This window comes from Vicugna pacos, unplaced genomic scaffold, assembly GCF_048564905.1.
Source record: "Vicugna pacos unplaced genomic scaffold, VicPac4 scaffold_499, whole genome shotgun sequence".
In the NCBI taxonomy this organism is placed as follows: Eukaryota; Metazoa; Chordata; class Mammalia; order Artiodactyla; family Camelidae; genus Vicugna; species Vicugna pacos.
The window spans coordinates 3,741-15,535 of record NW_027329176.1 but is presented as its reverse complement, the minus strand read 5'-3'; the positions used below and the strand labels follow the sequence as shown (position 1 = coordinate 15,535).

At 46.1% G+C, this 11,795-nt stretch overlaps 1 long non-coding RNA gene across 2 annotated transcripts; it reads right to left on the bottom strand.

Annotated features, from left to right (window-relative positions):
- Positions 1 to 2,505: 2,505 nt before the first annotated feature.
- LOC140695596 (uncharacterized) lies at positions 2,506 to 11,315 on the bottom strand. 2 transcript variants are annotated; one of them, XR_012071247.1, is made up of 4 exons: positions 11,158 to 11,315; positions 7,800 to 7,973; positions 7,208 to 7,347; positions 2,506 to 2,769 (listed from the first exon to the last, which is right to left on the bottom strand). It is a non-coding gene; the product is annotated as an uncharacterized lncRNA (long non-coding RNA). The 2 variants fall into 2 exon arrangements; XR_012071246.1 differs by lacking the exon at positions 11,158 to 11,315 and having other exon boundaries at positions 7,800 to 8,052.
- Positions 11,316 to 11,795: the final 480 nt, after the last annotated feature.

Below are 11,795 nucleotides of genomic sequence, written 5' to 3'. Positions count from 1 at the left end.
GCTAACAAAGCAAATATTCCAAATAATTAGAAAATAAAAAATGACTAAGATAATAGATGGATCAAAACAGCTGTTAAGTTGTTGCTTTTTAAAGCGATGGAGACTGTACGGAGGGCAATCTGGCTATTTCCAATGCAGGGTGTGCACAGCCCACATTTTCAGAAGCAACAACATGCTCACTGGGCAGTACAAGTGAAAAAGGAGTAAAGAAAAATGAAAAGAGGAACAAGAGAAAATTAGAATCACACAAGAACAAAAATAATTTTGACTGCATGTACAAGAATTTATGTGAGTGTGTGAGGCCAGGGACGCGGGGATGGTGAGGCCCAACCTCACCTCCTGCTCAAGGGAAAGCAGGGGCCTGAGGGGAGCGGCGCTGCCGGGGGACCACAACGTGTTCAGCTCCCCTAACCAAAATTCGACCTACAAGCGACTAGGCAGCTTTTGAGCTACAAATTATTGTCGCATTTCAGTCTGGACCGTTTTACTCACTTCCACCAAGAGTAGCAGGAGAGAATGAGGCTCTGCTCCTGCACCAAAGCATTGTTTAAAAAATTAATGACTGTGGAATAGTAAAAGAAACAATGGAGTAAAAGTGACTGGAGGAGAATGTGCTTGACCCGAGCTCACTGGCCGCGTTATCTCAATGACGTTCAGATGCTGGCTGAGCCCTTATGGTACCAGAATAGACAGACCCACAAGGAGGCAGGTTTAATGCGCTGAACCACTGTGGGCTAAGTACACATCCGGCTACTCCGTCAAGTCCCAAGGGCAGACTTCAAAAGGCAAAAACAAGCTGGCATCCTCTGGTGGGTCTGCAGACTCAGAGACAAGCATTTGTTGAGCAAAAATGTCACCAGTGCCTCCTATGACAAAAGAAGTGGCACTGGCGTGGGGGCTGGGGCAGGGCTCCAGGCTTCCACTGCTCACTCACCAGTCTGTCCAGGGGGAGAAGGTGGTCCCTGCTTAGGTTTCGCTGATGCACCTACTTGACTAATGTCTGGGGCCTCAGCAGGAGTTGACAGATGAGGTGAACGGAGCGAGACTCTGTGTAGCACGGTGCTGGGAGCTATGCCCTCAGCAGTGCCCAGGCTCCTAAACATGCCAGCTCATCTCCAAGAAGCAGATGGGGAGTGCGGGCATGTAGATCACAGGGCCCTGTGAGGACAAGTACAGATCATGGCCACGACATGCCTCTCCTCTTCCTTAAGCCATAGAGGTATTTCTGGGGAGGAACAGAAAATTCATCCAGAGCCTGCTAGGTGGGCTCTCGCAGGTGGGACTAGTGTCCCCTGTGCTTCTCACTCACAGGGCTGGTCTAGACATTCTTTTTATTAATTCCCTAGCATCTTCTCCTCCAACTTACCAACAACCAGATAGTAGGATCTGATCTTAGGTAAGTTCAAGAATCACAGAGCACCACCTCCAAAGCGGGCCCGGTAGCACATGCCAGGTCTTCTGACCGCCACCTGTGGGACCACCATGAGCCCTCTCCAGACTCAAGGACCGAGGCCGTAGGCCGGGGGGACACAGCTTCCCTCACTCACCCCAGCAAAGGGGAACCACGTCTCGGCAAAGGCATCTCACCCTCTTCAGCCCGAGGGAAAACATGATAGATATACGGGGAAACAGAGCAGAAGGTGGGGGGTAGGCAGCCCAGAAGAGCTCATCTGTACTTCCGAGGCAAAGTGGGGCCATTGACTTAATCACAGGGACAAAGTGGGAATGAACATTTCCCTGCTCTGTCCCATACACCGTGATACGCCTTTCCCTGCATAAGGAGTTCATTAGGAAGTCCCTGGCGGTGTTTCTGATGTCCTAACTTGGCATGGTGGCTGTCGGACAGGAAGAGACGGCCTGAGCTGAAAAGGTGCTGGGCCTGGGAGGCAGGTGACAGCGGCTCCAGCCGCAGCTCAACCAGCGCCTCGTTCTGCCTCTCGGGGCTCAGCATCTCATCTATAAGCAAAGGGATGAGCATGTACCAGGACAGGCTGCGCAACAGAAATGAAATGAGAGCCATGTAAAGAAAGTTTCCCAGTTGCCACGTTTAAAATTTGAAACAAAGAAACAAACCAACAAACAAAAAACAAATACTAGAATGTGATTTTAAGAACAGATCTTACTTAATCTACTGTATGTAAAATACTATTATTTTGACATGTAATCAATATAGGAAGTAGAGAGATAGTTTATGTACTTTTACTAGACAAGCCTCAGCGTCTGATGTGCATTTGACCTACAGTACATCTCAGCTGAGTCCAGCCTCCTCCCCAGTGCTCCTAGCATGTGGCTTTGGCTACTTTATTGGACAGCAACTCCAGGGGTCCCACCATGTTCCTGGCTGTAAAGCGGGAGTAAGTGTCCACACTAACCCTAAAAGGATCTCTCTGAAATAAAGGCGGATTCACTTTGAAATGTCTGGAAACCGGCGGGCTGCACCTCCCTCCCCCCTTGGCTACAAGATTGACTTCTTCCTTGCTGATCCCTTTCTGGATGTAGGGAAGCAATCCAGCACACAGCCAAGGTGGACTGGCTTCCAGGTAAACTTACCTGCTGTCTGTGTCCAGTCCCATGAAGTCCTCCTTCTCAAACGGGATGCAGGGGAGGGGGATCTTATCCCCAGAATTCTTGGGGCCACCATCCAGCCACTTGGACTTGAGCAAGATGAAGAGTGACTCAGTGAAGTCCTCGATCCTCTTCTCCACCACCCTGCAGTACTCTTAGATTGAAGGCAACGTCGGTGCGTGTCTGCTCGGCTACCTCCCCATGCTGCACAAAGACAAAAAGCTGAGAGTCATTAAGCGATGCACCATACAGCTCCTCTGCATGTGGAGCTTCTCGAAGGCCTTGGCAGAGAGACATTCGGTAATGGTGACAAGGCCCACGACCTTGGGGTGTTTCTGGAAGACGCTCCACCGATTCTCGGGCACATAGCGGTGCCTGTAGTGGATACAGAGTGTCCACTGGGAGCCACAAGGGCTGATATGGCTAACCGAGGTGAGTAGCTGATAGATGCAAAAGAAATTCTCCTCTGAGATGATCTCTATGGATTGGACCACAACGGGACGAGTCTGGTGGTCCTCAGCACACTGCACGTAGTCAGGGATGCTCATGTTGCAGGCCCTGCCGAGAGGGGAGAGGAGATCGAGGTACATTCTCTGCTGTGTGCTACGGGCCCATCTGGGTTGCGGTGACCTGGTGTGTACCAGCCAGAAGACAAGGGAAGCCAAAGCAAATCCAAGGGTACAGTTTGTCCTCAGAGTCTGCATATGGCTACTGTAGCTCGGATCACATTACCCAGCTTTTGGTCTAGGCTTCCTGCCTCTGCAGAGAAAGGTCATTTCTTATTTTCTATTTCCAAGCACCTAGCAAGGCCCTGATGCAAAGTCACTGCTCAAAAATGCTGAATAAAGAAATGAACAAAGGAAATGCTTCCCCAACCCCCTTCAGCAGAATATAAAGAGAAGGACCACAGTAGGATCAAAAGATCTGGATTCCTATTCAATTTATTTGAACTCCTAAGCTTCATAATAATGGATAAGAAAACTTGCCTTGGGGTAGAGGGTACTGTTCATTGGTGGAGTACATGCTTAGCATGTACGAGGTCCTGGGTTCAAACCCCAGTACCTCATTTTAAAAAATCAAACAAATAAATACACCTAATTTCCCTCCTGAAAAAGTATTTTTTAATTCAAAAGTCAAAAAACACCTTGCAATTGACACAACATTGTAAACTTGACTATACTTCAATTAAAAAAAAAGCCTTGCCTTACAAGAATATATCTGGATTACGGATGTTTGAAAATGTAAAATGCATAGGGTACCACCTGCATAAAAGGAGGTGACTGTACACATGTTCTATCCCTCTTTTATGAGTTATACTTCCTTTGGGGGGGTTATAACCTCTCAGAGCTAATTTTCTCAGATTAAAAAATATAAACATTACCTGATTCTCAGTACTGCTGAAGAATCAGATAACTCTATGAAAGCATCTGACCCACAGAGTTTACTCAATAAATGTTTGTTGAATGAATGAATAAACAAGCAAAGTGAATGCTGCTCCCTGCCACAAACCATCATAATGGTACTGCCTGGAAATCCCAAGTCCACGTTCACCCGACTCTGCATTAACAATGTGGGTGACCTGGACAGGCCTGCGTGCTTCACGAAGCCCCAGTTTAATCGTGAATAGAAATAAGGGCAATAACACAAACCTCAAATTGTTAGTGAGTCAGTAATGAATTGTACCCCAACACTGCAAGATGGAACCATTAAGAAAACTGGGCAAAGGGCCCATAGGCCCTCTCCATATAATCTCTTACTACCACATGGGAATCTACATTACATCTCAAAATTAAAAGTCTAATATTTTAAAGAGGTTATCGAGGTTAGGTGAGCTCACTGTCTCAAATAAGGAACACACAGTACAAATAGGACAATGCCCAGCCCATGAGATACACTCAGTTAACATTCCCACTGAGCCCACTAGTCCCTCCAACTTCAGAGCAAGAGGATGGGTCCTCGTGGCAACAGGCCACAGCACCTGAAGCTAACAAAGCTAATGGTGTCCACTTAAAAGAGCCCCTGTCACCACCCTTGTTCTAATTTTCTATTTGTAATTTTTTTCTTTTCATTAAATTGGAACTCCAAATTGCATAGAATTCTTACCAGATATCATGATGGCAGCCCTTCAAAACCTGACCACAGAGATCATGATGGCAGCCCTTCTTGGTGAAACAATAAAATGAAAAGCCATTTCCACAAGACCTCTGTGTAAATCTACTAGGGAACTTCATCCTGGACTGAGGAAGAGGACTGGGGAGTAGGGGGTAAACTGGGACACGGAGAAATATGGGCCACCTGTCCCACAATGGACTTTAGACTCACCCTCACCCTCCAGGAACGTCTAAATACACACAGACAGAGTGCTATGGACAAGAATTTTTTTTAAACAAATCCCTGAATCCCTAGCAGATCTTGTTTCTACCGAGACACAAATGTCTTATTTGTATAATGTTTCACAGAAGCCTTAAAATATTATCACCCCAACTTGACACATCAAGAAACTGAGGTAGAGAAGTTTATCACATTCTACAAGATTAGAGAGAGGCCACGTCAGACACCGTATTTAAATCCAAGTCCCTGCTCCGTTGCTCACACTAGAAAGTGTCACATACTGCCTCTTTCCTGCCCTCTCCCTGCAATAAATCTCTGAAGAGTCTTTTCTGTGTCACCTGCAATCAAAATCACATCAATTTTTCACAAAGAGCTATGTCACTCCTTGGAGGACATACCAAAATCTAAAGGGTTGGGTTGAGAGGAGATATTTGCATTTTCTGTTTCTCAAAGGAAACATGGCTTTAAAAGAAACTGAAAAGTATTTATCTAGTCTAAGCGCTCATTGTGCACAGAAAGAAACGGAGGCTCAGAGGAGAAGAGGAAAGGGCGTTATTAACAAATATTGCCTCAGTGCAGCACTAAGCCAGCCCTGGGCACTTCTGGGGGAGGATCTGGAAGGCCCAGGAAAATGAGTGTTAGAAAATAGAAAGAGAAGAAGAATATAAGGTCCCGTCTCTACACCACCATACCATGAATTTCCACCAAATTACCCAGTATGGGTGCAGCCAATAGTAAGGTTGTCTAAACAGGTTATTGAAACCTGGAATTCTCAACCATAGTGGAAATTCCAGCATTTACTGTGCTTTTTTCCCAGTTCAATCATCAATTCAGTGGGCATTCTGTACCAGGGACTACACGAGACCTGGAGTTCTCCCAAATAAAGATCTCTATTACCACGTGTGCAAACCACATAAAGGCAACCAGAAGAAAAGCGCCCACAGATAAGATGGAATTACTGAAACTGAAAGCAGCCAAAGAGCATATATTACTAGGAAAAATGGTGCTCCTATAAATGGACTCATGGACATAGAAAGCAAACTGTATTTAGCAGGCAGGAAAGGAGGGATTAACAGATACAAATTAGTAAATATAAAATAAATGACAAGGACCTGCTATATAACACAGGGAACTATATTCAATTTCTTGTAATGAGTTATACTAAAAACAATCTAAAACATATGTATATACATATGCATATGTTTATAACTGAATCTCTGCTGTACACCTGAAACTAACATTGTAAATTGACTACACTTAAATAAAAAATAATTTAAAAAATAAGTAAAAATAAAAGCAACGCCATTAAGAAAAAATAAAAGAACACTCTAATCCCCTTAGCTGTAGGTGGTGGAGAATTCTGGTTGTAAACACCAAGTCCACTGGATCACTCCAGCAATGGCTGTCACTCTTTCTGACCATCAGAGAGTCACTTGCTTCACTGAGCTTTCTTTTCTCTTCTGTGAAAGGCTACAGCTGCAACTAACGATGTATAGAATCTCATCATTCACAAGCCCAACAAGTAGTGAGGACTTCCCATGGGCCAGGCTCTGGACAGAGGAAAATATAGGGTCCGAAATATATTCATGGGTAGAAGAAGTTTGTGCCATAAAGACGTTAATTCTTCCTGTTTTGATAGACAGATTCATTGCAATTCTGATTAGAATTCCTACCAGATTTTTCTTGGAATGTAACAAGTGAATTTATGGTCAAGATTAGCCAAGAAATTTCTTTAGAACCACCACTGGGGAGGGGTGGATAGGTCATTAATTTCCACTGCTCTTTCTGAAGTGATAAAAACGTTCTGGAATAATAATGGTTGCACAACTGTGAATATGCTAAAAGCTGCTGAATTTTACCATTTAAATGGATGTACTTCATGGTGTGTGAACTATATCACAATAACGCTGTTATATGAAAAAATATTTCTTGACAAATATTTTTCTTTTTATACCACTAGTCTGTCCCACAATTTAAGAAAAACAAAAAACCAATACAAACCAAACTGTGCCAGGAGTTCTTTAGGACTGCAATATCCCTGGGTCTCCAAGGCCTCTGGTGATGCTGTTCCTGTTAACACACACTAGCTGGGCTGGGCTAGCTAGGGACTGTAACTATCTTTTTAAAATTGACTGTCACACGTTTCACCCTTGGAGAGGGAAGGAAGGAGGATATCACAGCTTCATGCCTTCAGCTCATTTTTAACAGAACCAAGCCCTGCTTTCACCACTGTTAATCCCTCTCACTATAAAAACACGTGACATCAACAAGCACCGCCATCATAACACCTGAAAGTGTTCAAGATACTTACCTGCGGCAGAAACACTGAGGGAGGAGACAGAAGCTTGCTCAGCACTGATGCTCCCTTTTCCCGACTCCACCAGGTGAAGCTGGGCGCTACAGCCAGAGGCTCTCAGTCCGGGGAGCAGCACACACGCCACTGAGCTGGTCCTGAGGGAGGGTGAAAGGGAAAGGAGGGCAGCCCTAGGGGGGAGGGAAAGGGGGGGTGCGGGCTGCAGCCCCGCTCGGAGGCCAGCCCCAGCCCCAGCCCAAGCCGCCCGCCCCGTCCGGGTGTGCAGACCCCGCCCGCCCGGGACACAGCCCGCCCAGTGGTGGGGACGGGTCGGCGGCCTAGGAGAGGAAGCCCGGGAGGGGAGGACTCGCGGGCGGAAGAGGGGAAGCGGACGCCAGCCGCGGACTGAGGGGAGCCCGGCTGGGCCAAGAGGCGCAGGGGCACACCTGGCCCTGGACAGCTGTGGCCGGGGCGCCGGGGCAGGTGGCGCGGGCAGAGGGGTCTGGCCCGAGCAATCCAGCTGAACACACGCTGACTGGCGCCCTGGGGGGCTGTGACACGCCGACCGCCCTCCCGCAGCCGCCTCACCCCTTTCCCGATATCCCCTCACCTTGCACTTCCACAGCCAGAGGCCCCGGCCCCAGGCAGTAGCCAAAGGCCTACAGGGCGACAGAGCTGAGAAGCCATTGGGGCCGATCCCCGGCTCGGAGCTGGAGCTTCCAACCCGCGGTCCAGCTGGCAGCAACTGCGCATGCGCAGGAGGGCCAGCGATCCGCTCTGGGTCCTGAGAGGGAAGGGGAACCGAGGGAGGGAGAATAGGGGAGGAGGAGGGGAGGCGGGGAAAAGTGGAGGGAGACACATGGACAGGAGGAGCAGAGGGAAGGCAGTTATCTGGAATTGGGAGGGGAGTAACAGAGATGGGGAGAAAGCGTTTTACCTCTTGTGGCACCCCGAAGGAGGCAGCAGTCCTGCCTATACACCCTTCTCTTACCCGTCATTGCCCACAGCTCATATTTTACGTCCCTGGCCCAGCCCTCCAGCTAAGGTCTCTGCAGAAACCCTACGGGTATCATACCCGTTGCCCCCACAAGGAGCTAGGTTTACTGTTGCTCAGGGAACCAAGCACCCGCAGGTGTTGTTTCTCAGAACTACCTTGGGAAGAGTACATATTCCCCTTTTACACGCTGGGAAACAGGCAGGCACGATCTCTGCCTTAGCTCCACTGTCCCAAATGTTGGGCTGGCAGGGAGCGGGAGGTAAAATGTCAGAGCCCCAGAAGGAGCAGACTGCCTGAGTGTTGGTGTAGAGTCCCCATCCCTCCTGGGTAAACCACACCCCAACCTCGGGGAATAATCAAGGGCTCACCGTAGGCCCCTGTGTGTGGGAGAGCTGCCCTCAGTCCCAGTGTCCAACTTGCTAGGTAGGTAGAAGTGTTATTGAGTCCAAATTCATTCTCCTCAGTGCAGGACAGGCCAGTAAGTTGGGAGACCAAGTGTTGGGGCATGGAATAGCAAGTTTCTGTAGACCTAGATGGCAAACTAATGTCCTGGAAAACCATCTCCCCAAGTCAGAATTCAGGCTGCTTTCCTATGTGCTTGGTTTTTGCAAACTTCTTGGTGTAGGAATTCCTTCTTGTTAGAATCCTTTGTTCTTGCAGCTATCTCCCTGGGTCAGATCCCTGTAAACCTCCAACAAAACAAACGTTATTTTCTATTCTGCAACGTGTTATCTTTATATGATTGGAAAAGTGTTAAATACCCTTAAAGGTCAGAGCCTTCAGAATAGGCTCTCCTGTATATTTTAGGCTCTAGGCAACATTGTTTTACAAGCAAGAAGAAGCCTAGGAGACAGAGCACAGGGTTAAAGTCAAAGGAACAGATCTAATATGGAGTCAGATTTCTTCTTTTCTATTACTGTGGCAGAAGCCACTTGAGGATTTAAATCCCTTAAAGTTAAAAATAAGTAAAACTTTAAAGGAATTTACATACATTGGTGGGAACTTGCATAGCATATCTGGAAAAGCACACAAAGGATTGTAAACATTGGCATCTCCAGGGAGGCATGTAAGAACAGAGGATGAGGGAAAACTTCTTTCACTTGAGTATTTTTTGCTCTGTTTGAATTTTTTTAACCATATGCATATATTTCTTTTTCAGTTAAAATAAATGTGTAATGGAGCAAAGGAGTAACTAGCTCAGCAAATACAGCAGCCATAGACTCACTGAGTCATCATTTTCGATTTAAGCCAGGAAGCATTGATTGTCTCTCTCCTATGTGCCCAGTGCTGTTTTAAAACTCTTTTATATATTTTTTTAATAAAATAATAACATGCTATCCCTCACCCCTGCTCAGGGCTGGTGGGAAACCAACTGAGTTTTTATTGAGTTGTTTTCCAAGGAGTAGAGATGAGTTATAAACAGAACACAACTTCAGGGCAAAACAGGCGGACTGGTTTTCCAGCAGGCCAGATAGCGATGACGGGTTTTCAATAGAGGCGCACAGAGGCTGAGAGAGAAAGCCTCCAGGACCCTACAGAAAGCTGCCCACAGTGCCTTCTCCATGGCACTACTGAAATAGGAAAGAACAAATCTGACTCCATATTAGATCTGTTCCTTTGACTTTAAACCTGTGCCCTGTTTCCTAGGCTTAGTCTTGCTGTTTCTGCACCTTTTGTGAAACAATGTTGCCTAGATCCTGAAATATACAGGAGACCCTATTCTCAAGGCTCTGACTTTGAAGGATATTATCACTTTTCCATTCGTATAAAGATAACAAGATACAGAATAGAAAATAACATTTGCTTGTTGGAGGTTTACACGGATCTGACCCAGGTGAAGAGCTGCAAGAACAAAGGATTCTAACAACAAAGAATTCATACACCAAGTTTGCAACAACCAAGCATTCCCGCTTCCCCTTTTTAATATAAGAAGAGCCTGAATTCTGACTTGGGATGATGGTTCTCCAGGACATTGGTCTACCATCTTCTCCGCTGGCTTTACAAATTAAAGCCGCTATTTCTTGCCCCAAATCCTTGTCTCCTGATGTGTTGGCCTATAATGCACGAGTAGAACAAGCGTGGACTCGGAAACACAAACATACATTGAAAGTACGCATTTGGTATATTAAATGACCTGCTTCCACTCGTATTCCTGAGGTTTTCTTCTCTTGACCACTCCTACTATATTTATGAAAAACCTGTCATGTGGACACATTTCCTTCTCTAGCCACTACCCTTCCATGTAAAAACTGATGCCAAGAAGGCAATGGAAGTTGCTAGAAGGTATTACCTGGCCAAAAAAGAGCAGAAGTGGGTTCTGGCTGATGTTCAGGAGCAGGCCGTGGCACCTGACAAGATGTCATAAGTACGGATAGACAGCTGGGCACCAAAGGAGAAGCTTCTAAACTTCCATGAGGGAATTGTTGGATAGGAAGGAACAGTCCCAGACTATAGCTCTGATCCCACCACGAGCTTCCTGGGCAAGGCTGGGCAAGTCATTTAAATTCTCTAGACCCGTGCTGTCCAACACGGGAGCCACCAGCCACATGCAGGATTATGATGTTATTCTGTAGCCAGACAGAATTATAAATAAACACTTTATTGCAAAGGGTCAGCAGGTATAATATTTAAAAACATTATTGGTTATCTTGCCCTAACAAGTTATTTTTGTATGTCTAGCTTTCTGTGGGTTGTAATGCCTGCAACTAATGTTTCCCTTACAGTGAGGTATTTTGAAATTATAAGTTACTGGACACAGTACACTCATATCACAGTTGAAAAAAAACTGATCTAAATAAGCAAGGTGATCTGACTTAGTAGTTATGAGCAGGGGCTCTGGGGCCAGCCTGCATAAGTATTAATTCTCACTCTCCCTCCAGGGAGTTCTGTGTGAATCTTGGACAAATTATTGTTGCTGTTGTTGTTGTTGTTGTCATTGTCATTGTTATTATTTGTGCCTCTTTTTCCTTACCTTTTAAATAGCGAGGAAAATGTAGACTCTATCCCCTACAGTGTTGGCAGGATTAAATGAGTAAACGTCTGTGCTGCCCACTTCCCTGGGTTTCAGCATTCTCCAGGCAATCAGTGCCAAACGCAGTGGCATTCTCCACTGTCTTCGTCAGTCTGGGATTCTGTAACAAATTACCGTGTGTCGGGTGGCTTAAACAACCAGCATATTCCTTATGGTTTGGAGGCTGAGGCTTTCAAGGTCAATGTATCTGGGAGAGGATTGCCAGCTCGAAGATGGCTGTCTTCCCACTATCTTCATGGCCCAGAGAGGAGAGAGAAGCAAGCACTTTGGGGCCCTGTATAAGAACACTAATACCATTCATGAGGGCAATACTCTCATGACCTCATTTTATCCTACTAATCACCTCCCAAAGGCCCCGCATCCTTATATCATCAACCTGGGAGATGAGGTTTCGACATATGGATTTTGAGGGGATGCATTCAGTCCACACATCGGCTAACTCTCCCAAACATGCAGTCATCAAACCTGTAGCTAATTTCAAAATAATGTTTATATCTCTCTGCCCATTTCCATTCCTACATCTACTAACACTGAAGCCCTGCTACATTTTATTTCTTATTTTCCTTGTAGAGGTTTAA